This window comes from Triticum urartu, chromosome 5, assembly GCF_003073215.2.
Source record: "Triticum urartu cultivar G1812 chromosome 5, Tu2.1, whole genome shotgun sequence".
Lineage (NCBI taxonomy): Eukaryota > Viridiplantae > Streptophyta > Magnoliopsida > Poales > Poaceae > Triticum > Triticum urartu.
Window position 1 is genome coordinate 73,483,984 of NC_053026.1, and position 23,519 is coordinate 73,507,502.

The following is a 23,519-nucleotide window of genomic DNA, read 5'->3' on the forward strand; positions in this document are numbered from 1 at the left end:
AGGCATGAACGTGGGGGCATGGGATTAACTGCACCCACTCCCCCCATGATCCCACAATTACTACGCCAATAAAGCCACGTGTTAACTACCGCGGGAGCCCAACCACTCGCCTTGGCCGCAGCGGATCCGCGCACGTGCCGAGGCCCTGTAGTGGTGGGCCCTGGCCTGTGGTGACGTCCCATCGTGCGCGTGGGCTGGAAGGTTGGCCCGGCCTGCTGGCGCCATGTGGCGGGCTAGCAACGGGCAGCAGGCCAACCATTCGGCTGGCGTGCCGCCCGGCTCATCGCAAACGTTTTGAATTCACCAAGCTGCCTACTTGAATATGGCCGGCTCCTAACTGTCAGCACTTCAGAAGACGGACGAAGCAATACTTTTAGACCACTCGGAGTAGGAAGCTGCTGGGGCTGCTCGCCCCTTCAGCCACAGCACCCCACCAGCTTCGGGGACTACTATCGGAGTAAATGACCATGGGTAGCCCCATCGGCCCCCCATGGTATTTCAAGACATCGGGGCTGGCTGCGCCCCTTACTACCTCTTGAGCATGCGTTGGTTTTCCCTTGAAGAGGAAAGAGTGATGCAGCAAAGTAGCGTAAGTATTTCCCTTAGTTTTTGAGAACCAAGGTATCAATCCAGTAGGAGATAACACGCAAGTCACCTAGTACCTGCACAAACAATCAAGAACCTCGCAACCAACACGATAAAGGGGTTGTCAATCCCTTCACGGTCACTTTGCGAAACTGAGATCTCATAAAGATAATAAGGTAAATATTTTTGGTATTTTTGTTGTATAGATTACGAAATAGTAAACGAGATGCGATGTAAATAAAATAGATGCAATATAATAAGAAAGAGACCCGGGAGCCATAGGTTTCACTAGTGTCTTTTCTCATGATAGCAAGTATTACGGTGGGTGAACAAATTACTGCTGAGCAATTGATAGAAGAGCGCATAGTTATGAGAATATCTAGGCAATGATTATGAAATATAGGCATCACGTCCGTGTTAAGTAGACTAAAATGATTCTGCATCTACTACTATTACTCCACACATCGACCGCTATCCAGCATGCATCTAGAGTTTTAAGTTCATAAGAACAGAGTAATGATTTAGGCAAGAGACATGATGTAGAGGGATAAACTCAAGCAATGTGATATAAACCCCATCTTTTTACCCTCGATGGAAACAATACAATACGTGCCTTGCTGCCCCTACTGTCACTGGGAAAGGACACCGCAAGATTGAACCCAAAGCTAAGCACTTCTCCCGTTGCAAGAAAGATCAATCTAGTAGGCCAAACTAAACCGATAATTCGAAGAGACTTGCAAAGATATCAAATCATGCATATAAGAATTCAGAGAAGAACCAAATATTGTTCATAGATAAACTTGATCATAAATCCAGAATTCATCGGATCTCGGCAAACAAACCGCAAAAAGTATTACATTGAATAAATTTCCAAGAACATCGAGGAGAACTTTGTATTGAGAACCAAAAAGAGAGAAGAAGCCATCTAGATAATAACTATGGACCCGAAGGTCTGTGGTAAACTACTCACACATCATCGGAGAGGCTATGGTGTTGATTTAGAAGCCCTCCGTGATCGAATCCCCCTCTGACAGATTGCCGGATAAGGCCCCAGATGGGATCTCACGGGTATACAAGGTTGCGGCCGGTGGAAAAGTGGTTTCGTGGACCCCCCTCATGTTTTTAGGGTATAAGAGTATATATAGGCGAAAGAAGTACGTCGATGGAGCTCTGTGGGGCCCACGAGGGTGGGGGTGTGCCTACCCCTCTAGGCGTGCCCTCCTGCCTCGTGGAAGCTTCGCGGAGTTCCGGACTTTCGCTCCAAGTCTCCTGGTTTGCGTTTGTTCCAAGAAAGATCCTCGCGAAGGTTTCATTCCATTTGGATTCTGTTTGATATTCCTTTTCCACAAAACACTAAAATAGGCAAAAAAACATAAACTAGCACTGGGCCTTCGGTTAATAGGTTAGTCCCAAAAATAATATAAAAGTGCATATTAAATCCCATTAAACATCCAAAACAGATAATATAATAGCATGGAACAATAAAAAATTATAGGTACATTGGAGACGTATCACCCCTCAAAGCATCGAAGATAAGAATCCGCCTTCTGGGGGCTGGCTGGTTCAAACGGCCGGCTGCTAGAAGGCAGCGGAGCCTAGAAGACGGCCACGAGGCGGGCCGACTCCTAGTAGGCGGCCTCCTGGGAGGCCGACTCCTAGCAGGCAACCCGTCGTTCCCTCAAAGTTAGCACGTCTTTACAGTGACGAGACGGGGCATGGCTACAGTACAGCCTGCCAGCCATGAATCTAGGGCGAAACGTGGCCACAGTGCCCCGTACCAGGCAGACATCTCCTTCCTGGCGCGACACTGTTGCCACATAGCCCGTGACATCACCTATGGCCTAGGGTGCGGTGCCCCCACGATGGGCTATCAATAGGGCCCACAAGCGGCGGGCCCTACCTATCCGTGAGATGCCCGAAGGCGGCCGACCTTGACCAGGCGGCGCGGGCTCGGCTGACTCCTAACAGGCGGCCCTCTCCCTCCCTTGGAAACTGGACACCATTGACGATAAGAGACGGGGAGTGGCTATTGCCTGGTCCCTCTTTGTTTAACATATTTTCAGGCAAGTACCTTGTTTTACCGGAGGACGTTTATGCATACTAGAGTGTGACACCAGCTCCAAAGCCTGAGCCGGAACCACCCCAGGACCCTTATCGATAGTCAGTTTATCAGTGGAACCCAGAGGAGATTGCCAACCAGTGGCACTCAGAGGACACTCCCCCTTACACCGGAGAGGGCAACTTTAATCCTTGGGCATAGACCAACTTAGGCCAAAAGCCTAAGCTTGGGGGAGTACGTATTTCTCACCGACATTACATTCATGTTCACACACTGATGCTAATTGTCGGTGCTTGTCGGTGTCAAAACCGGCGGATCTTGGGTAGGGGGTCCCGAACTGTGCGTCTAGGACGGATGGTAATAGGAGGCAGGGGACACGATGTTTTACCCAGGTTCGGGCCCTCTTGATGGAGGTAAAACCCTACGTTCTGCTTCATTAATACTGAAGATATGTGTACTACAAGAGTAGATCTACCACGAGATCACAGAGGCTAAACACTATAAGCTAGCCTATGGTATGATTGTATGTTGTGATTGTTGTCCTACGGACTAAAACCCTTCGGTTTATATAGACACCGGAGAGGGTTAGGGTTACACAAGGTCGGTTACAAAGGAGGAGATATCCATATACGTATTGCCTAGCTTTCCTTCCACGCTAAGTAGAGTCCCATCCGGACACGAGACGAAGTCTTGAATCTTGTATCTTCATAGTCTAACAATCCGACCAATGGAGATAGTCCGGCTGTCCGGAGACCCCCTAATCCAGGACTCCCTCAGTAGCCCCTGAACCAGGCTTCAATGACGATGAGTCCGTCGCGCAGTTGTCTTCGGCATTGCAAGGCGGGTTCCTTCTCCGAATACATCACAGAAGAATTTGAATACGAGGATGGTGTCCGACCCTGCAAAATAAGTTCCACATTCCACCATAGAGAGAATAATGTTTTCGCAGATCTAATTCGCTAGCTTGTTTTGGCAACATGACGTTACGTCATGGCCCGGTGATTATTCGAAACGTTTCTTTTAACCAGCCCCGCACATAACGCGAGGCAGTTTTTCGACACGTCTTGTCGAAGCAGTGATCGTGTCCCCTTATTACGGGATTCTCATCAATACGGGCGTGGGTAACCCAACCGCGCCATCAATTACGGCACTTGGGGGATACGAGAGTTTTACCAGGCAAGTGGGGACGCTTAGTTTTGTCCACCCCCGCACACTCGAGCTCTAGCGCCCAAGTCCTCACTTCCATCTCAACCTTCTCCAACCATGTCCAGAGCGGGAGGCAAGTGGATGGTATCCTCCATCACGGAGGGAGACGTCAAGAAACTGAGGAGAGCCGGATACGTGCCCGACGACATCGCGCACCGGCTCCCAGATGAGGGGCAACTCATCCCCACCCCCAGGCCCCACGAGAGGGTTGTATTCCTCACCCATTTCTTCCGCGGACTGGGATTCCCTCTTCATCCCTTCGTCCGAGGGCTCATGTCCTATTATGGCCTGGATTTCCACGATCTGGCCCCGAACTTCATCCTCAACATCTCGGCGTTTATCATTGTGTGCGAGGCATTTCTCCGCATCAAGCCCCACTTCAGCCTATGGCTGAAGACCTTCAACGTCAAGCCGAAGGTGGTGGGCGGCTGCCAGGCGAGTGCGGAGGCGCCATGGTGGGCAAGATGACCAACATAACATGGCTCAAGGGCTCCTTTGTGGAAACCATAAAGGGGTGGCAATCGGGGTGGTTCTATATCACCGAGTCGCGCGACCCCGCATGGGTAGCGGCCCCCGAGTTCCGATCTGGCACCCCCATGCGGCTCACGTCCTGGAAGGAGAAGAGCCTGTCCTGGGGTAATTCAAAAGAACTGACCGGACTCCAGACATGTATTAAAAACATGGTGGACAAGAAGCTGAAGCTCGTCAACATAGTCCAGGTTATGCTCATCCGCCGGATACTCCCGTGCCAACAACGGGAGTTCACCTCGTGGGAGTTCAATCCGACGCAGCACCAAACACTGAACAGGCTCTTCGACACGACTCATGAAGATGCCTGGAGGGTGCTGTTCAAGAGTGCCGAGGTCCCTCCCCCCATTACTCAGGATCGCGGATTCAGCGCGAAGCGCCAAGCCAGCGCGGTAAGTTGTTTTACCTTTCACATCATACTTATTTTTATATAGATTGACTCTATGCGGGATCTAAACTCCCGTGCCGTTAACAGGACTGGTAGTAGATGGCCGGACAAATCGACTGTCCGGCTCCCTTGCCCGAAGGCCCCGCAGACGCCCTTCTGGCAAAGATGTTGACTCCGGCCCCTTATAAGGTGCCGGAGAAGACCAAGAAGGCCAAGGCAGCTCGAAAGAGTTCCCGACGCCAGGCGTCGTCGGACTCATCGTCCGATGACTCTGCGGCGCATTCTTCCCCCGAAGATGAGGAATAGGAAGAAGAGGATCCCCCACCGACTAGGGGAGACAAGAAAAGGAAGGCCGCCCCGACTGGGAAGGCTGGAGGGTCCAAGAAGGGAAGGACTCTCCTTCCGGACAGCTCCACCGCCACCGATGAAAGTGAAGACGAGTGGTTGCCCAGGGCCAAGCCCCAGTAAGTATTCGGATACCAAAGTAACCCATAGGATTCCTTTGTCGCATTGCTTTCCCTAATCGCCAAACATAATTACGCAGGCCGCCACGAGCAAATATCGAGGTATCATCGGACGGCTCCCTGGGTTCGTCGGACATGGATAGCGATCCAGTCCCGACTGCCACCTCCCCTCATCCCGCCGACGACGCCGAGGTGTTGTCTCAAGAGGCACCGGATCGAGGGGAGACAGTCCCGAAGGTCCCTCAAGGCGACCTTCCGGACTTCGGGAGCAGAGGGGACGGGGCCCCTGAGAGATCCGAGTTCGGGCCTCAGCCGAACACCGCGCCGGAACCTCCAGCGGTTCCGGGCTCGGGCAGGCTGTCTCCTTCTAAGAGGGGTGAGACACCTGTACCGGTGACCTCTGTCCATCCAGAGGTGCCGGACTATCTATTGGAAGCGCTTCGCAGTGCTTCCATCAAGGAGGAGCACCGCACCATCATGAGTGCGGTGATCCAGAAGGTTCAGTCCGCCAAGAGCAGATTGACTGAAGCATGTACTAGCCTTCTAATAGGCTTCGAGGTAAGTGTTTTAAAATGTAGTAGAAGTATTACCGCATAGACAGTAGCCCCTGATGCTTTGTTCGTAGTTCGCAAAGAAAAGCCGAACAGAGGATCAAATAATATCGCAGGAGTCTAGTATAAGTATGTCAATATGTATATGCAGGCTTCTCTGCTGGCGTCTGCCGCACTAACTGCGTAGGTCGCCGTACTGAAGCAGGACCTCGATGGGTACAAGAAAGAGCTTGGCCTTGTCAAGAGGCAGCTCGAGGAGAACGAGGGTAAGTATTACCCCGTCTATAGATATATGAATATATATAAGAAAGGACGCGATTGCAGAATGACAGGATAATTGTATGTTTTGCCAGGGGCCACGGTTGAGGTGGCGACCCTGAAGCAAGCGCTGACCAAGGCCAAAGAGACAGCGGCCAAGGAGCGCACCGAGCGAGAGAGGCACGAGGCTCGGGTGGGCAAGGTGCAGCAAGAGCTCCAGGCTCTCGTGACAAAGCACGAGGCGTTGGAGCTTGACTTGAAGACGCGAGAGTCTGAGCTTGCCGCGGCCCGTGAGAGTGTGAAGAGTGCCAAGGCCGAGGCCCAGAAGGCCCTTCAGGAGATCGACGCGATGAAGAAGATAGCGGTGGGTAAGGCTTTCTATATGCAAAGCAAGCATGTAATAGTAAATTATTGATTACTTACCCGGATCCGAAGCTCTTCAGGAGCATTCGCAGATTTGCCCCGCAGTGTGTCCGATGTTGCACAATTTTACCAGGCCGAGGACGGGAGCTCGATGGAGAAGCTGTTTTGGTCTCAGTATGCTGAGGCCGAACATTCGGTGCCAATGAGCGACCAGCTGAAGCAGATGGTCGAGCTACATAAGGCGGCCGATCAGGCCATGAAGGGCTTCATAGTCTGGTTGTGGCCTGGCGACGCCCTTCCGAACAGCTTCTTCGGCCTGGTGAGGCGGCTTGTGGATGCCTGCCTACGGCTGGAGGTTGTCAAGCGATCCGTCTGCATTGAAGGTGCACGTCGGGCTTTCGCCCATGTAAAAATGCAGTGGGTCAAGCTAGACGCCGTGAAGCTGATCAAGGAGGGGCCGCCGGAGGGCAAGGAGCACCGCCACCCTGAGATGTACTATGAGGGTGTTCTGCCGGGCGCCCGTCTTATCGCGGATGAGTGTTCACAAAATGTAATTTTTGAATGAGACTTGCTCGTTTTGTCCTGTATGTAAGAAAACTTGTATCGTATTCGCTATGCAACGCTTGTGTGAATTTAAAATATTACCTTCTGTTTGGCTGTTTATCCAATCTAAGAGGTGGCTAGACCTCGGATTCTGCCCCCATGCCACGAGTGCTGGGGTGTTCGGGATAAACCTGAGCACTCTTGTTCCAATGTTTGGGTCCTTCGAGGGAGGTGCTCAGCACAACGAACAAGGCAACCAGACTAATAATGCTTTATCACTCTCACTTAGCCATAGAATTCTATAATTTTTAATTTCGGCGAAGCCCCTCGTATTCAGAAGGCCAAATTCGGGGCGCGATACACGCCTGTAAGATGGACAGAGCCGGCCCCTGGCCCTAAGCGGCATAAGTCTTTAGGGACTCGAAAAACCTCGCCGAATAGCAACCAGTCTCTCGCCTTATCATGATAGTCAGTTTTAGCTTTCTCTACTGAGGTGCTCAGCCCGACAGAACCGGGGCACAATCGCAGTAGTTCTCCTAGCGCTACCCTAGCCGATAGAGCGGAACGTAAGGTACCAAAACATAGGAGCCGGGCAAACCCAACATTTGAGCAAAGACATGATTCGGAGCTGATGCATATAATGCTATAAGTTCGGGGTGCCGCACTTGTGAAAGTTTTCGGACTTTTCACACCATATTGTGGGTACGTAAGCCCCTGGTGCATTGGCCGTACCAGAGTGTATGGTTGCAAGGCATCATTAATGAACACACACATATATATATAGAACAAAAATGCAATAATAGTCGTAATGTCATGCATTCTTTATTAAAAAATTGCAATAAAGCAGAGTGATACAGATAGTGCAATAAGAAAAAGAGTAGGACTATGTCCCTTCCAAGGGCGAGCTGAGGAATGAAATGAAATCTGTAATCAACCTGGGAATTCCGTTGTATAACATAGTTGTCTGCCTCCTTGGTTATTGTATCATGTGTTCGGCAATAGACCTGCCGGACAACGTTTCCAGAGATTAAAGTCCTGAAAGAAAAATAAAAATAACCAAATGGGAAGCCCCTAGGCGGTTTCGGCCGCGTTTTGGGGTGTGCCGCAGTTGTGCCCCCCCTCCCCACCTGTGCCCATGGTATATTTTGTTGGAAATATGCCCTAGAGGCAATAATAAAAGGATTATTATTATATTTCCTTGTTCATGATAATTGTCTTTTATTCATGCTATAATTGTGTTATCCAGAAATCGTAATACATGTGTGAATACATAGACACCAACATGTCCCTAGTAAGCCTCTAGTTGACTAGCTCGTTGATCAACAGATAGTCATGGTTTCCTGACTATGGACATTGGATGTCATTGATAACGAGATCACATCATTAGGAGAATGATGTGATGGACAAGACCCAATCCTAAACTTAGCACAAGATCGTATAGTTCATTTGCTAGAGTTTTTCCAATGTCAAGTATCTTTTCCTTAGACCATGAGATCGTGTAACTCCCGGATGCCGTAGGAGTGCTTTGGGTGTACCAAACGTCACAACGTAACTGGGTGACTATAAAGGTATAATACGGGTATCTCGGAAAGTGTCTGTTGGGTTGACACGGATCAAGACTGGGATTTGTCACTCCGTATGACGGAGAGGTATCTCTGGGCCCACTCGGTAATGCATCATCATAATGAGCTCAAAGTGACCAAGTGTCTGGTCACGGGATCATGCATTACGGTACGAGTAAAGTGACTTTCCGGTAACGAGATTGAATGAGGTATTGGGATACCGACGATCGAATGTCGGGCAAGTAACGTACCGATTGACAAAGGGAATTGTATACGGGGTTGCTTGAATCCTCGACATCATGGTTCATCCGATGAGATCATCGAGGAGCATGTGGGAGCCAACATGGGTATCCAGATCCCGCTGTTGGTTATTGACCGGAGAGCCATCTCTGTCATGTCTACATGTCTCCCGAACCCGTAGGGTCTACACACTTAAGGTTCGGTGACGCTAGGGTTATAGAGATATGAATATGCCGTAACCCGAAAGTTGTTCGGAGTCCCGGATGAGATCCCGTATGTCACGAGGAGTTCCGGAATGGTCTGGAGGTGAAGAATTATATATAGGAAGTGCAGTTTCGGCCATCGGGAGAGTTACAGGGGTCACCGGTATTGTACCGGGACCACCGGAAGGATCCCGGGGGTCCACCGGGTGGGGCCACCCATCCCGGAGGGCCCCGTGGGCCAAGGTGGGTAGGGGAACCAGCCTATAGTGGGCTGGTGCGCCCCCCTTGGCCCACCGCATGCTCCTAGGGTTGGGAACCCTAGGGTGGGGGGGCGCCCCACCTGGCTTGGGGGGCACTCCATCCCTTGGCCGCCGCCCCCCTAGGAGATCCCATCTCCTAGGGCCGGCGCACCCCCTAGGGGGACTATATAAAGGGGGGGAGGGGGCAGCCGCACCTTTTGAGTCTTGGCGCCTCCCTCTCCCCTGCTACACCTCTCCCTCTCGTAGTAGAACGGCGAAGCCCTGCTGCGGTGACCCCTGCATCCACCACCACGTCGTCGTGCTGCTGGATCTTCATCAACCTCTCCTCCCCCCTTGCTAGATCAAGAAGGAGGAGACGTCATGCTGACCATACGTGTGTTGAACACGGAGGTGCCGTCCGTTCGGCGCTAGGATCTCCGGTGATTTGAATCACGTCGAGTATGACTTCCTCATCCCCGTACTTTGAACGCTTCCGTGCGTGATCTACAAAGGTATGTAGATGCAATACGATCACTCGTTGCTAGATGAACTCATAGATGGATCTTGGTGAAACCGTAGGAAAATTTTTGTTTTCTGCAACGTTCCCTAACAGTGGCATCATGAGCTAGGTCTATGCGTAGTTCTCTTTGCACGAGTAGAACACAATTTGTTGTGGGCGTAGATGTTGTCAACTTTCTTGCCGCTACTAGTCTTATTTTGCTTCAGCAGTATTGTGGGATGAAGCGGCCCGGACCAACCTTACATGTACGCTTACGTGAGACCGGTTCCACCGACTGACATGCACTAGTTGCATAAGGTGGCAGGCGGGTGTCTGTCTCTCACACTTTAGTTGGAGCGGATTCGATGAAAAGGGTCCTTATGAAGGGTAAATAGAAGTTGACAAATCACGTTGTGGCATTCACGTAGGTAAGAAAACGTTCTTGCTAGAACCCTATTGCAGCCATGTAAAACATGCAACAACAATTAGAGGAGGTCTAACTTGTTTTTGCAGCAAGTGTTTTGTGATGTGATATGGCCAAAGTTGTGATGAATGATGAATGATATATATGTGATGTATGAGATGTTCATGCTATTGTAATAGGAATCACGACTTGCATGTTGATGAGTATGACAACCCGCAGGAGCCATAGGAGTTGTCTTTATTTTTTTGTACGACCTGCGTGTCATTGAGAAACGCCATGTAAATTACTTTACTTTATTGCTAAACGTGTTAGCCATAGTAGTAGAAGTAATAGTTGGCGAGCAACTTCATGGAGACACGATGATGGAGATCATGATGATGGAGATCAAGGTGTCATGCTGGTGACAAGATGATCATGGAGCCCCAAGATGGAGATCAAAGGAGCTATGTGATATTGGCCATATCATGTCACTATTATTATTTGATTGCATGTGATGTTTATCATGTTTTTGCATCTTGTTTACTTAGAACGACGGTAGTAAATAAGATGATCCCTCATAATAATTTCAAGAAAGTGTTCCCCCTAACTATGCACCGTTGCGACAGTTCGTTGTTTCGAAGCACCACATGATGATCGGGTGTGATAGATTCCAACGTTCACATACAACGGGTGTAAGACAGATTTACACATGCAAACACTTAGGTTGACTTGACGAGCCTAGCATGTACAGACATGGCCTCGGAACACAGAAGACCGAAAGGTCGAGCATGAGTCGTATAGAAGATACGATCAACATGAAGATGTTCACCGATGTTGACTAGTCTGTCTCACGTGATGATCGGACACGGCCTAGTTAACTCGGATCATGTTATACTTAGATGACTGGAGGGATGTCTATCTAAGTGGGAGTTCATTGAATAATTTGATTAGATGAACTTAATTATCATGAACTTAGTCTAAAATCTTTACAACATGTATTGTATATCAAATGGCCAATGTTGTCCTCAACTTCAACGCGTTCCTAGAGAAAACCAAGCTGAAAGACGATGGCAGCAACTATACAGACTGTGTCCGGAACGTGAGGATCATCCTCATAGCTGCCAAGAAAGATTATGTCCTACAAGCACCGCTAGGTGAAGCACCTGTTCTCCCTTCAGAACAAGACGTTATGAACGCTTGGCAGACACGTACCGATGATTACTCCCTCGTTCAGTGCGGCATGCTTTACAACTTAGAACCGGGGCTCCAAAAGAGTTTTGAGAGACACGGAGCATATGGGATGTTCGAAGAGCTGGAAATGGTTTTTCAAGCTCATGCCCGGGTCGAGAGATATGAAGTCTCCGACATGTTCATCAGCTGTAAGATGGAGGAAAATAAGTTCTGTCAGTGAGCACATACTCACTATGTCAGGGTTACATAACCGCTTGACTCAGCTGGGAGTTAATCTCCCGGATGACGCGGTCATTGACAGAATCCTTCAGTCGCTTCCACTGAGCTACAAGAGCTTTGTGATGAACTTCAATATGCAGGGGATGGAAAAGACCATTCCTGAAGTATTTGCAATGCTGAAATCAGCAGAGGTAGAAGTCAAAAAGGAACATCAAGTGTTGATGGTGAATAAAACCACTAAGTTCAAGAAAGGCAAGGGTAAGAACAACTTCAAGAAGGACGGAAAGGGAGTTGCCGCGCCCGGCAAGCAAGCTGCCGGGAAGAAGCCAAAGAATGGACTCAAGCCCGAGACTGAGTGCTTTTATTGCAAGGAAAGTGGTCACTTGAAGCGGAACTGCCCCAAATACTTAGTGGACAAGAAGGCCGGCAAAACGAAAGGTATATGTGATATACATGTAATTGATGTGTACCTTACCAGTACTCGTAGTAGCTCCTGGGTATTTGATACTGGTGCAGTTGCTCACATTTGTAACTCAAAGCAGGAGCTGGGGAATAAGCGGCGACTGGCGAAGGACGAGGTGACGATGCGCGTCGGGAATGGTTCCAAGGTCGATGCGATCGCCGTCGGCACACTACCTCTACATTTACCTACGGGATTAGTTTTGAACCTCAATAATTGTTATTTAGTGCCAAGTTTGAGCATGAACATTGTATCAGGATCTCGTTTAATACGAGATGGCTACTCATTTAAATTCGAGAATAATGGTTGTTCTATTTATATGAGAGATATGTTTTATGGTCATGCTCTGATGGTGAATGGTTTATTCTTAATGAATCTCGAGCGTAATGCTACACATATTCATAGTGTGAGTACCAAAAGATGTAAGGTTGATAATGATAGTCCCACATACTTGTGGCACTGCCGCCTTTGTCACATAGGTGTCAAGCGCATGAAGAAGCTCCATGCAGATGGACTTTTAGAGTCTCTTGATTATGAATCATTTGACACATGCGAACCATGCCTCATGGGTAAAATGACCAAGACTCCGTTCTCAGGAACAATGGAGCGAGCAACCAACTTATTGGAAATCATACATACTGATGTGTGCGGTCCAATGAGTGTTGAGGCTCGCGGTGGTTAACGTTATGTTCTCACCCTCACTGATGACTTGAGTAGATATGGGTATGTCTACTTAATGAAACACAAGTCTGAGACCTTTGAGAGGTTCAAGGAATTTCAGAGTGAGGTTGAGAATCAATGTGACAGGAAAATCAAGTTCCTGCGATCAGATCGTGGAGGAGAATACTTGAGTCACGAATTTGGCACACACTTAAGAAAATGTGGAATAGTTTCACAACTCACGCCGCCTGGAACACCTCAGCGTAATGGTGTGTCCGAACGTCGTAATCACACTCTATTAGATATGGTGCGATCTATGATGTCTCTTACCGATTTACCGCTATCTTTTTGGGGCTATGCTTTAGAGACTGCCGCATTCACTTTAAATAGGGCTCCGTCAAAATCCGTTGAGACGACACCGTATGAGTTATGGTTTGGGAAGAAACCTAAGCTGTCGTTTCTAGAAGTTTGAGGATGCGATGGTTATGTCAAGAAACTTCAACCTGAAAAGCTCAAACCCAAGTCGGAAAAATGCGTCTTCATAGGATACCCTAAAGAAACTATTGGGTATACCTTCTACCTCAGATCCGAAGGCAAGATCTTTGTTGCCAAGAATGGATCCTTTCTAGAGAAGGAGTTTCTCTCGAAAGAAGTAAGTGGGAGGAAAGTAGAACTTGATGAAGTATTACCTCTTGAACCGGAAAATGGCGCAACTCAAGAAAATGTTCCTGAGGTGCCTGCACCGACTAGAGAGGAAGTTAATGATGATGATCATGAAACTTCAGATCAAGTTGCTACTGAACTTCGTAGGTCCACAAGGACATGTTCCGCACTAGAGTGGTACGGCAACCCTGTCTTGGAAATCATGTTGTTAGACAACGGTGAACCTTCGAACTATGAAGAAGCGATGGCGGGCCCGGATTCCGACAAATGGCTGGAAGCCATGAAATCTGAGATAGGATCCATGTATGAAAATGAAGTATGGACTTTGACTGAGTTGCTCGTTGAGTGGCGAGCCATAGAAAATAAATTGATCTTTATGAAGAAGACAGACGCGGATGGTAATGTGACCATCTATAAAGCTCGGCTTGTCGCTAAGGGTTATCGACAAGTTCAAGGGGTTGACTACGATGAGACTTTCTCTCCCGTAGTGAAGCTGAAGTCCGTCCGAATTATGTTAGCAATTGCCGCATACTATGATTATGAGATATGGCAAATGGATGTGAAAACGGCATTCCTTAATGGTTTCCTTAAGGAAGAATTGTATATGATGCAGCCGGAAGGTTTTGTCGATCCTAAGAATGCTGACAAGGTGTGCAAGCTCCAACGCTCGATTTATGGGCTGGTGCAAGCATCTCAGAGTTGGAACATTCGCTTTGATGAGATGATTAAAGCGTTTGGGTTTATGCAGACTTATGGAGAAGCCTGCGTTTACAAGAAAGTGAGTGGGAGCTTTGTAGCATTTCTCATATTATATGTAGATGACATACTTTTGATGGGAAATGATATAGAGCTTTTGGACAACATTAAGGCCTACTTGAATAAGAGTTTTTCAATGAAGGACCTTGGAGAAGCTGCTTATATATTAGGCATCAAGATCTATAAAGATAGATCAAGACGCCTCATAGGTCTTTCACAAAGCACATACCTTGATAAGATATTGAAGAAGTTCAATATGGATCAGTCTAAGAAGGGGTTCTTGCCTGTGTTGCAAGGTGTGAAATTGAGCTCAGCTCAATGTCCGACCACGGAAGAAGATATAGAAGAGATGAGTGTCATCCCCTATGCCTCAGCCATAGGTTCTATTATGTATGCCATGCTGTGTACCAGACCTGATGTAAACCTTGCCGTAAGTTTGGTAGGTAGGTACCAAAGTAATCCCGGCAAGGAACACTGGACAGCGGTCAAGAATATCTTGAAGTACCTGAAAAGGACTAAGGAAATGTTTCTCGTTTATGGAGGTGACGAAGAGCTCGTCGTAAAGGGTTACGTCGACGCTAGCTTCGACATAGATCTGGATGACTCTAAGTCGGATACATGTATATTTTGAATGGTGGGGCAGTAAGCTGGTGCAGTTGCAAGCAGAGCGTCGTGGCGGGATCTACATGTGAAGCGGAGTACATGGCAGCCTCGGAGGTAGCGCATGAAGCAATTTTGGTGAAGGAGTTCATCACCGACCTAGGAGTCATACCCAATGCGTCGGGGCCGATCAAACTCTTCTGTGACAACACTGGAGCTATTGCACTTGCCAAGGAGCCCAGGTTTCACAAGAAGACCAAGCACATCAAGCGTCGCTTCAACTCCATTCGTGAAAATGTTCAAGATGGAGACATAGATATTTGTGAAGTACATACGGACCTGAATGTAGCAGATCCGTTGACTAAACCTCTCCCTAGAGCAAAACATGATCAACACCAGAGTTCCATGGGTGTTCAATTCATTATAATGTAACTAGATTATTGACTCTAGTGAAAGTGGGAGACTGTTGGAAATATGCCCTAGAGGCAATAATAAAAGGATTATTATTATATTTCCTTGTTCATGATAATTGTCTTTTGTTCATGCTATAATTGTGTTATCCGGAAATCGTAATACATGTGTGAATACATAGACACCAACATGTCCCTAGTAAGCCTCTAGTTGACTAGCTCGTTGATCAACAGATAGTCATGGTTTCCTGACTATGGACATTGGATGTCATTGATAACGAGATCACATCATTAGGAGAATGATGTGATGGACAAGACCCAATCCTAAACTTAGCACAAGATCGTATAGTTCGTTTGCTAGAGTTTTTCCAATGTCAAGTATCTTTTCCTTAGACCATGAGATCGTGTAACTCCTGGATGTCGTAGGAGTGCTTTGGGTGTACCAAACGTCACAACGTAACTGGGTGACTATAAAGGTATATTACGGGTATCTCCGAAAGTGTCTGTTGGGTTGACACGGATCAAGACTGGGATTTGTCACTCCGTATGACGGAGAGGTATCTCTGGGCCCACTCGGTAATGCATCATCATAATGAGCTCAAAGTGACCAAGTGTCTGGTCATGGGATCATGCATTACGGTACGAGTAAAGTGACTTGCCGGTAACGAGATTGAACGAGGTATTGGGATACCGACGATCGAATCTCGGGCAAGTAATGTACCGATTGACAAAGGGAATTGTATACGGGGTTCCTTGAATCCTCGACATCGTGGTTCATCCAATGAGATCATCGAGGAGCATGTGGGAGCCAACATGGGTATCCAGATCCCGCTTTTGGTTATTGACCGGAGAGCCGTCTCGGTCATGTCTACATGTCTCCCGAACCCGTAGGGTCTACACACTTAAGCTTCGGTGACGCTAAGGTTGTGGAGATATGAATATGCAGTAACCCGAAAGTTGTTCGGAGTCCCGGATGAGATCCCGGACATCACGAGGAGTTCCGGAATGGTCCGGAGGTGAAGAATTATATATAGGAAGTGCAGTTTCGGCCATCGGGAGTGTTTCGGGGGTCACTGGTATTGTACCGGGACCACCGGAAGGGTCCCGGGGGTCCACCGGGCGGGGCCACCCATCCCGGAGGGCCCCATGGGCCAAGGTGGGGAGGGGACCCAGCCCATAGTGGGCTGGTGCGCCCCCCTTGGCCCACCCCATGCGCCTAGGGTTGGGAACCCTAGGGTGGGGGGGCGCCCCACCTGGCTTGGGGGGCACTCCACCCCTTGGCCGCCGCCCCCCCCTAGGAGATCCCATCTCCTAGGGCCGGCGCACCCCCTAGGGGGCCTATATAAAGGGGGGGAGGGGGCAGCCTCACCTTTTGATTCTTGGCGCCGCCCTCTCCCCTGCTACACCTCTCCCTCTCGTAGTAGAACGACGAAGCCCTGCTGCGGTGACCCCTGCATCCACCACCACGCTGTCGTGCTGCTGGATCTTCATCAACCTCTCCTCCCCCCCTTGCTGGATCAAGAAGGAGGAGACGTCACGCTGACCGTACGTGTGTTGAACACGGAGGTGCCGTCCGTTCGGCGCTAGGATCTCCGGTGATTTGGATCACGTCGAGTACGACTTCCTCATCCCCGTTCTTTGAACGCTTCCGCGCGTGATCTGCAAAGGTATGTAGATGCAATCCGATCACTCGTTTCTAGATGAACTCATAGATGGATCTTGGTGAAACCATAGGAAAATTTTTGTTTTCTGCAACGTTCCCCAACATATTTAATGCGTAATTATGTACGCGCGGCACGAATATCGCCGTTGGGCTGGGATTGGGGTGGCCGCCGTATTGCTACGCGAGCTCAGATCGCGCCAGGCGGTCTATTTGCCGATTGCCCCAAGTGCGCTTGAAGGTGTCCGGGCTTTGAAACGCTGAACTGGTAGGTTGCCTTGAGAGGCTGCTTTGCGCTTCGGTTGCAAGGGCCGCGGTGTGTTCCTCTGTTCGGAGAGAGCACTTTGTGTTTCCATTGACTGTAATAACTCTGCGAGGTCTTGGCATCTTGATCTTGAGGTATGCGTAACGTGGTACAACATTGAATCTAGCAAATACAGTTCGTCCGAGCAGCGCGTGATAACCACTGCGGAACGGGACTATATCGAAGATTAACTCTGTGCTTCGGAAGTTATCCGGGGATCCGAAGACCACTTCCAGTGCAATTGAGCCTGTGCAGTGGGCCTCTACGCCTAGAATGACGCCCTTAAAGGTCGTTTTTGTGGGTTTGGTCCTTGAGGGGTCTATACCCATTTTGCGCACTGTGTCCTGATAAAGCAGGTTCAGGCTGTTGCCGCTGTCCATAAGGACTCGAGTGAGGCGAAATCCGTCGATGATTGGGTCTAGGACAAGTGCGGCGAATCCGCCATGACGGATACTAGTGGGGTGGTCCCTGCGATCGAAGGTGATCGGACAGGAGGACCAAGGGTTGAACTTTGGGGCGACTGGCTCCAACGCATATACGTCCCTGAGCGCACGCTTCCGCTCCCTCGTGGGGATGTGGGTTGCGTATATCATGTTCACCGTCCGCACTTGCGGGGGAAACCTCTTCTGTCCTCCAGTGTGCGGCCGCCGAGGTTCTTCCTCGTCATCGCTATGCGGCCCCTTGTCCTTGTTTTCGGCAATTAACTTGCCAGCCTGCTTGAACACCCAACAATCCCTGTTGGTGTGATTGGCTGGCTTGTCTGTGGTGCCGTGTATTTGACACAAGCGATCGAGTATATGGTCCAAGCTGGACGGAGCCAGCGTACTTTGTTTGAATGGCTTTTTCCGCTGACCGGGTTTAGAGCCTTTGAATCCGGCATTGACTGCCGTATCCTCAGTACTTTCGCTGTTAATGCGGCGCTTATGCTTGTTGCGATGTGACCTGCTATTGCCGTCCTTGGTATCTGAGGCACCATGGTTCTTTCATATGTTATTACTGTGAGCCAGCCAGCTGTCTTCTCCCGCACAAAAGCGGGTCATGAGCGTCGTGAGGGCTGCCATAGATTTCGGCTTTTCCTGACCAAGGTGCCGGGCTAGCCACTCGTCTCAGATGTTGTGCTTGAAAGCCGCTAAGGCCTCCGCATCCGGACAGTGGATGATTTGATTTTTCTTTGTAAGGAACCGAGTCCAGAATTGCCTGGCCGACTCTTCTGGCTACTGAATTATGTGGCTCAAGTCATCGGCGTCTGGTGGTCACACATAAGTGCCCTGAAAGTTATCGAGGAATGCAGCTTCCAGATCTTCCCAACAGCTAATGGAGTCCGTTGGCAAGCTGTTAAGCCAATGCCGCGCTGGTCCTTTGAGCTTTAGTGGGAGGTATTTGATGGCGTGTAAGTCATCACCGCGGGCCATGTGGATGTGGAGGAGGAAATCCTCAATCCATACCGCGGGATCTGTTGTGCCATCGTATGATTCAATATTTACGGGTTTGAAACCTTCTGGGAATTGATGTTCCATTACTTCATCTGTGAAGCATAAGGGGTGTGCGGCGCCTCTGTATTGGGCTATGTCACAACGCAGCTCGAATGGGTCTTGCCCGCTGTGTTCGGCCCGGCCGGATTTGCTTTTACTGTATCCGGCGTGACGTTTATCATCTCGCAGAGTGGTGCGCCCTCGTGATCCGTAGATCGATCTTGAATGCTTTGCCTTGTCCTCGAATATGTCTCGCAGGTCTGGCGTATCTCCCCATGCCTATTTATTTGAATGGCGTTGGGGTGGGGGCTGAGCTTTTGGCTAGAATGCCTCTCTATCGCGGCCACGAGGTGGCCGATCAGCCGTATCATACGCTTCTTCCTCTAGTCGGGGTAGTAACCTGCGTCTTGGGTAACTCTTGGAGGGACGCTCAATTTTATATTCCTCGGCCGCGAGGACTTCAGTCCATTTGTTTGCTACACTAGTAGAAAACAGGGCTATGGTCCAGGCTGGCTCAGCCCATTAGTCTCGGTTCAGTCTAGAACGGGGACCAATGTGGGCATTGGTCCCGGTTCGTGAGCCGAGGGGGCCGGCCGAGCCACGTGGGCCATTTGTCCCGGTTCGTCTGGACCTTTTGGTCCCGTTTGGTGGGACGAACCGGGACCAATGGGCCTCGCTCCTGGCCCACCACCATTGGTCCCGGTTGGTGGCTTGAACCGGGACCAAAGGCTTCCCTTTAGTCCCGGTTCATGTCATCAACCGGGACCAATGAGGTGCCTATATATACCCCCCCGCGCAAGAGCAGAGCACAGTGCTCTGTTTTTTCTGGCCGAGGGGGAGAGGGCTTTGTGGTGCTCTAGCTCACCTCCTATGCACATGAGGTGTTCGATGGAATGCCCGAGCCACACTACTTAAGGTTTCTCCTCTCGAAGCTCGACCTCCAAGCTCCATTTTCCTCGAGATTTGTCTAGATTTAGCGGTCCGTCACGCCCCGTCCCCGTCTTCACCACCGTTGATCATCCGCGCCGATCTCATCACCGACACCACCGTGGTGAGCCTCTTGTTCTTATCTTCTTTCTGAAAGGAAAAATATTCTTACTTGTATGTTTAGATAGATACTTGTATCATTTTCTTACATTTATGATTGCATCTTATATAGTGCAATGGTTTTGGTATCCGCCCCCGTCGGCCCTCGTCCTGTCTATGATTCAGATTTGGTATGTATATTATCTTTATAACTATTGGTTCATTTATTGTTTATGAAAATTATGCCGACCAACATGACATAGATTTTATTTATCTAGGATGTATGTGAATCGGAAATGCCAACCGACCCTATTGTCGAGAGGTTAAATTTAGTTGAAGAAGAAAACAATTTGTTGAAGGAAAAAATAAAAAAAATTGAGGAGGAGAAGATGATATTGGAGTTGCATGTTGCGGATGTCGTCCATGATCACAAGATCAAGATGGATGCAATGCGCTTGAAGATTAGAAAGATTAGAAAATATGCCATTCATACCGAGGCTTGGTATCATTATGCCGTTGGATCAATTGTTACCTTGGTTGCGATTACGATCGCATTTGTTTTCGCATTGAAATGTTTTACATAGTTTCAATGTATGGTTTAATTAATTAGATGCTCTGGAGAGCTATATGTTGTTAGATGAGAACTATGTATGCACTTTGGTTTTAATGTGATGATGAACTTCTATTAATTTGGACACTTAATTATATATAATGCACGCAGATGAACCGGCAATGGATGTACGGTGACAGACACACCCGCGAGTACATTAAGGGCGTGCATGAGTTTCTCGATGCGGCTGAGGCAAACAAGCAGAATGGTTTTATGTGTTGTCCATGCACTGAATGTGGGAATACGAGGTCTTACTCTAACCGTAAAATCCTTCACTCCCACCTGCTTTACAAGGGTTTCATGCCACACTATAATGTTTGGACAACGCACGGAGAAATAGGGGTTATGATGGAAGACGGCGAAGAACAAGAGTATGATAACAACTATGTGCCCCCTGAATATGGTGATGCTGCAACGGGGGGAGCTGGTGAAGATCAAGAGGAACCAGACGATGTGCCCAATGATGCTGCCACGGGTGAAGCTACTGAAGATCAAGAGGAACCAGACGATGTGCCCGATGATGATGATCTCCGCTGGGTCATTGTCGATTCAAGGACGCAATGCGAAAGTCAAAAGGAGAAGCTGAAGTTCGATCGCATGTTAGAGGATCACAAAAAAGGGTTATAACCCAATTGCGAAGATGGCAACACAAAGCTCGGTACCGTACTGGAATTGCTGCAGTGGAAGGCAGAGAATGCTGTGGCTGACAAAGGATTTGAGAAGCTACTGAAAATATTGAAGAAGAAGCTTCCAAAGGATAACGAATTGCCCGACAGTACATACACAGCAAAGAAGGTCGTATGCCCTCTAGGATTGGAGGTGGAGAAGATACATGCATGCCCTAATGACTGCATCCTCTACCGCGGTGCATACAAGGATCTGAATGCATGCCCGGTATGCGGTGCGTTGCGGTATAAGATCAGATGAGATGACCCTGGTGATGTTGACGGAGAGCCCCTCAGGAAGAGGGTTCCTGCGAAGGTGATGTGGTATGCTCCTATAATACCACGGTAGAAACGTCTGTTCAGAAACGAAGAGCATGCCAAGTTGATGCGATGGCACAGTGAGAACCGAAAGAAAGACGGGAAGTTGAGAGTACCCGCTGACGGGTCGCAGTGGAGAAAAATTGAGAGAAAGTACTGGGATGAGTTTGCAAAGGACCCAAGGAATGTATGGTTTGCTTTAAGCGCGGATGGCATTAATCCTTTCGGGGAGCAGAGCAGCAATCACAGCACCTGGCCCGTGACTCTATGTATGTATAACCTTCCTCCTTGGATGCCAGTTCTCATCCAAGGCCCTAAGCAACCCGGCAACGAAATTGATGTGTACCTAAGGCCATTAGTTGAGGAACTCTTACAGCTGTGGAATGGAAACGGTGTACGTACGTGGGATGAGCACAGACAGGAGGAATTTAACCTTAAGGCGTTGCTGTTCGTGACCATCAACGATTGGCCCGCTCTCAGTAACCTTTCAGGATAGACAAACAAAGGATACCACGCATGCACGCACTGTTTAGATGACACTGAAAGTACATACCTGGACAAATGCAGGAAGAATGTGTACCTGGGCCATCGTCGATTTCTTCCGACCAACCATCAATGTCGAAAGAATGGAAAGCATTTCAAAGGTGAGGCAGATCACCAGAAGAAGCCCGCCATGCGCACCGGTGATCACGTGCTTGCTATGGTCAATGATTTACACTACGTAATCTTTGGAAAGGGTCCCGGTGGACTAGCTGTTCCGAATGACGCTGAGGGACACGCACCCATGTGGAAGAAGAAATCTATATTTTGGGACCTACCCTACTGGAAAGACCTAGAGGTCCGCTCCTCAATCGACGTGATGCACGTGACGAAGAACCTTTGCGTGAACCTGCTAGGCTTCTTGGGCGTGTATGGGAAGACAAAAGATACACCTGAGGCACGGGAGGACCTGCAACGTTTGCAAGAAAAAGACGGCATGCCTCCGAAGCAGTATAAAGGTACTGCCAGCTACGCTCTTACAAAAGAAGAGAAAGAAATCTTCTTTGAATGCCTGCTCAGTATGAAGGTCACGACTGGCTTCTCGTCGAATATAAAGGGAATAATAAATATGCCAGAGAAAAAGTTTCAGAACCTAAAGTCTCATGACTGCCACATGATTATGACGCAACTGCTTCCGGTTGCATTGAGGGGGCTTCTACCGGAAAACGTCCGATTAGCCAGTGTGAAGCTATGTGCATTCTCAATGCAATCTCTTAGAAGGTGATCGATCCAGAAATCATACCAAGGCTAAGGAGTGATGTGGCGCAATGTCTTGTCAGTTTCGAGCTGGTGTTCCCACCATCCTTCTTCAATATCATGACGCACGTCCTAGTTCATCTAGTCGACGAGATTGTCATCCTGGGGCCCGTATTTCTACACAATATGTTCCCCTTTGAGAGGTTCATGGGAGTCCTAAAGAAATATGTCCGTAACCGTGCTAGGCCAGAAGGAAGCATCTCCATGGGCCATCAAACAGAGGATGTTATCGGGTTTTGTGTTGACTTCATTCCTGGCCTTAACAAGATAGGTCTCCCTAAATCGCGGTATGAGGGGAGACTGACTGGAAAAGGCACTCTTGGAAGAGAGTCAATAATATGCAGGGACGGATATTCTTGGTCTCAAGCACACTACACAGTTGTACATAACTCTACCTTGGTGACCCCGTATGTCGATGAACACATCAGGACTTTCAGCAGTTGGTTGGAAACTCGTCTCAGAGGTGACAACAGTGTTTGTGATGAGTTGTACTTGTTGTCCAGGGGACCATCTTTGACTGTATTGACTTACAAAGGATACGAGATAAATGGGAATACATTTTACATGATCGCCCAAGACCAAAAGAGCACCAACCAAAACAGTGGTGTCCGCTTTGATGCAGCAACCGAGAGCGGAAAGGACACATATTATGGTTACATAGTGGACATATGGGAACTTGACTACGGACAAGATTTTAAGGTCCCTTTGTTTAAGTGCAAATGGGTCAATCTGTTAGGCGGCGGGGTACAGGTAGACCCACAGTACGGAATGACAACAGTGGATCTGAAAAATCTTGGGTACACTGATGAACCGTTCGTCCTAGCCAATGATGTGGCACAGGTTATCTATGTGAAGGACATGTCTACCAAACCGAGAAAAAGAAAAGATAAGGAAGCGAATACATCATACGATGAGCCAAAGCGCCACATAGTTCTTTCAGGAAAAAGGGACATCCTGGGAGTGGACGGCAAGACAGACATGTCTGAAGATTATGAAAAGTTTCATGAAATTCCTCCCTTCAATGTCAAGGCTGACCCAAGCATCCTGATAAACAATGAAGATTATCCATGGTTACGGCGCAATAAGCAAATGACACAAGCGAAGAAAAAGTGAAGACT